We start from the raw sequence: 4,714 nt of genomic DNA, 5'->3' as shown, positions 1-4,714 counted from the left end.
AGAGACGGGGTTTCACCATGTTGACCAGGATGGTCTCGATCTCTTGACCTCGTGATCCACCCGCCTCGGCCTCCCAAAGTGCTGGGATTACAGGCGTGAGCCACCGCGCCCCGCCCTGAAGTATTTTAAAGTAAATCGTAGACATCAAAATATTCCAACCCTAAATATTTTGGAATGCATCTATTCTTTTAATGCCCAGTTTTCTACATTGCTACATTGCAAAAAATTATATTTTAATACCTAACACAATGAACAGTAATAGCAAATCCATATTCAAATTTCCCCATCTGTCCCCAAGATGTCCTTCCAGCTGGTTTGGCCAAACAATTATCAAATTCGGAACCAAGCAGTGCATCTGGTTGCTATGTCTCTTCAGACACTTTTAACCTAGAACAGTTCCTTTTATGATATGGATCTGCTGAGGACCAGGCCTGTTTCCCCTCTGGATCTGTCTTATTCCTTCTTCTAACTCTTGTATTTCCTATAAGCAAAAAGATAGCTCTGAATATTTGACCAGATTTAAATTGAACATTTTTACCAAGGGAACGTCATAGGAAATGCTGTATATTCCAATCACAGGAGGAGACACATCTGGTTGTCCCACCCTAAGTGATGCTAAGATTAGCACTGAGTTAAAGGTGATGGCAGCTCAGTCCTTCTATTATAATCAGAATATTATCTGCATGGTATTATTTTGGCCCCATACAAATGTTGGTACCCTGTCAACAGTGTGACCCTATCACTTATAATCCAAACCATCAGATTTGAGACTAAAAGGGGCACTGTTCATAGTTACATTTGGACAATAGTCATAAACTAGGATCATCTCTGGCAAAATGGGATGAATGTTCAACCTACCTGTCAACCATGAACCTAATGATTTAATGATTTTATCCTTTCCTGGATCAATACTTTCCTTACAGGCGGCAAACTAATGATTTTCCGATTATATGTTACCTTCCACATTTGCTCGCTGACAGTCTTCTGTAAGTTAGAGATTTTCTTCCACAGCAGAGGCTATTTAGTTACCTGAAAATCACTTCTGTTTTAAAAGTGAAAAAATGCTTAATTATTTTTCTTTACTTATCAACTTTCAAATAAAAAGATTGTGGCCAAGGCAGGCAGATCACCTGAGGTTGAGAGTTCAAGAACAGCCTGACCAACATGGTGAAACCCCATCTCTACTAAAAATAAAAATAAAAATAAGTCAGCTGAATGTGGTAGCACATGCCTATAACCCCGGCTACCTGGGAGGCTGAGGCACAAGAATCACTTGAACCCAGAAGGCAGAGGTTGCAGTAAACCGAGATCGTACCGCTGCACTCCAGCCTGGGCAACAGAGTGACACTCTATCTCAAATAAATAAATAAACTATTGTTTGCTAACCATCTCAACTGGAGGCAAATGAGTTTCTCCTTTCTTTAAGTATAGTTAAAGACTCATGGATTTTCAGTAGATTAAATGTTTCAATCAACTATACAATCAATCATTGTAATGCTCCAATTTCCAAACACTATCCATTTACTCTTCATAATAATCTTCTAAGTCGGGCATTGCTACTCTCCCCTTTTTACATATGAAGAAATGGAGACAAAGAGAAAGTATGTAACTATGTAATTAAGAAGTTAAATAACTAAGGTCACTCAGTATATGTCCAGTTGAACACAGACTCCAAGAAAGTAAGAAACGTGTTCCTATTTTTTAATCACTGTTTCCCCTGAATATAGCTGAATGCCAGTCCATCAATAAGTCAATGCACAAACTAATTAATGATTATTATGTCTAGTTAGTACCAAAAATATTCTAATACCTGCTAAAGACTTTCAGATGAAATAATACAATATCTGGGATTAGCTTCAAAAGTCACAAGGATCTGGGGCAGGAAGGATGGAGAGAGAGTGTGAGGCAGTGGGAGGTGGTTATAAATGAAATAAGGTATAGTTGACTATATCTTGGCAATTGTTGAAGCTGGATGATGGGAAGAAGGGGGTTTATGATACTGCCCTCTTGTCTTTTTAATATTTGAAGTTTTGCATTAATAAAACACTCTAGGCCCTTGAAACTTTACAATGTGATTAAGGACATTTTATGCAAAGTACTGCATAAAAGTATTTAAACTGATACGCAGCAGAATGTATCTGCTTACATTACTAGTCTATATTCTGACAGCAAATAAGGAAGTAAAGATGGGCCAGGCACAGTGGCTCATGCCTATAATCCCAACACTTTTGGAGGCTGAGGCCCAAGGATCACTTAAAGCCAGGAGTTTGAGAACAGCCTGGGTGACATAGTGAAACCCCCATCTCTACCAAAAAGAAAACCCTTTTCATTAGCCAGTTGTTATGGTGACCTGTAGTCCTAGCTACTTGGGAGGCTGAGGAAGGAGGATTGCTTGAGCCCAGGAGTTTGAGGCTACAGTGAGCTATGATCTTGCCACTGTACGCCAGCCTGGGCAACAGAGTGAGATTCTGTCTAAAAAACAAACAAAAAAACGAGGCCAGGTATGGTGGCTCACACCTGTAATCCCAGCACTTTGGGAGGCCAAGGAGGGCAGATCACGAGGTTAGGAGTTCGAGCCAGTCTGACCAACATGGTGAAACCCCATCTTTACTAAAAATACAAAAATTAGCCCGGCATGGTAGCACATGCCTGTAATCCCAGCTACTAAGGAAGCTGAGGCAGGAGAAATCGCTTGAACCCAGGAGGTGGAGGTTGCAGTGAGCCGAGATCATGCTATTGCACTCCAGTCTGGGTGACAGAGCGAGACTCCGTCCAAAAACAAAAGTAAGTAAAGATAAATTATAATACCAGCTGTCTCAATACAAGCTGAATTAGATATGCGTATTAGGTTTCTCTAGAGGGACAGAATTAATAGTATAGATGTACATATAAAGGGGAGTTTATTAAGGAGTATTGACTCACACAATCACAAGGTGAGGTCCCACAATAGGCCTTTTGCAAGCTGAGGAGCACAGAAGCCAGTCCAAGTCTGAGTCCCAAAGCTGAAAAACTTGGAGTCCGATGTTCCCGGTTAGGAAGCATCCATCAAGGGAGAAAGATGTAGGCCAGGAGACTAAACCAGACTAGTCTTTCCACGTTCTTTTGCCTGCTTTTATTCTGGCTGCACTGGCAGCTAATTAGATTGTGCCCACCCAGATTGCAGGTGGGTCTGCCTTTCCCACTCCACTGACTCAAATGTTAATTTCCTTTGGCAACACCCTCACAAACAAACCCAGGAACAATACTTAGCATCCCTTAATCCAATCAAATTGACATTCAATATTAACCATCACAGTATGTAAAGAATGAAAGGATTATAATGGAGATTAAAATAACACAAATCTCATGTTTGACTTTGTTGGAAAGCTGACAATGATGGGGTAGATGTGGTTTTGTTTTTTGTTTTTTGTTTTCTGAGGAGTTTCACTCTTGTTGCCCAAGCTGGAGTGCAATGGCGTGATCTCAGCTCACCGCAACCTCCGTGTCCTGGGTTCAAGCGATTCTCCTGCCTCAGCCTCCCGAGTAGCAGGGATTACAGGCACGTGCCACCACACCTGGCTAATTTTGTATTTTTAGTAGAGACAGGGTTTCTCCTTGTTGGTCAGGCTGGTCTCGAACTTCCTACCTCAGGTGATCCACCCGCCTCAGCTTCCCAAAGTGCTAGGATTACAGGCATGAGCCACTGTGCCCAGCTGTGATTTTTTTTTTTTTTTAATGCTAGCATTTGTAGAAAATCTGATGACCACAACAGGGAGGGTGGGAAAACCATCTTCTAAAAAAATGTTTAGGAGGCAGGAAGGGGAAAAAAAGGTTCTGCAACAGAATGAATTATCCAAGTTAACTAAGTTGAGGAGCCAGATTAAAAAAGGTGCAAGGTCACAAAACACACTGGGGTATAAATAGATATTTATTAAAAATATTGTTTCTAGTAGATGAAGAAGAAATGAGAAAAAACATTTTTCTAAATCACTATTAGAACAACCACTGCAAGTATTGCTTCAGGCAAGATCTACTACAGATTAAGTCTAAAAGTGGTGGATAAAACTTTAAGAAGAAACAGGACATTTCATAGCCTCAAAATATTCCCACCCAAAATTTATAAAATACTGTGATGGTTTTAAGGTAAGTCCACAAAGTCCTCAATACACCTTCCTCCAGAAGATAGAGTCTAATTTCCTTCTGCTTGGGAGTGGGTTGAACTTAGTGACTGGCTTACAACCAATAGAGTTTACACTTAACAGTGTAAACTGTTTTAAGTGTTCAGATAGCTAGTTCTCAAAGACGCCAAGTACTAAGGGTAAAAACCACAGCTATACTATGATGTATGCCTCAGTTTGTCCATCTGCAAAATGAGAGGATCAGACAAGATGCTCATCCAATGATAAGGGCAAGCAGTACCCAGTAAGGCATCCTCAGAAAAGACTCAGCTGGCTGTATGAGTGCCAAGAGAGCTCACAAGGTACCCTTGACCTCGAGAAACACATGCGGTTAAGAATTACACTCCTAACTTTCCCTGAATAGATTTTTTTTTTTTTTTTTGGCAAAATGAGCCTGGAAACAAAGTCACTAACACACACATTAAACTGAACATGTAGCAGGGGTGTGGTGGCTCATACCCGTAATCCTAGCACTTTGGGAGGCCGAGGCAGGAGGATCCCTTGAGCCCAGGAGTTCAAGACCATCCTGGGCAACATAAGGAGAACTTGTCTAAAAA

The sequence above is a fragment of the Cebus imitator genome, unplaced genomic scaffold, assembly GCF_001604975.1.
Source record: "Cebus imitator isolate Cc_AM_T3 unplaced genomic scaffold, Cebus_imitator-1.0 Scaffold489, whole genome shotgun sequence".
Classification (NCBI taxonomy): domain Eukaryota; kingdom Metazoa; phylum Chordata; class Mammalia; order Primates; family Cebidae; genus Cebus; species Cebus imitator.
The sequence above is the reverse complement of the archived record's forward strand: the minus strand, read 5'-3'. Positions refer to the sequence as shown.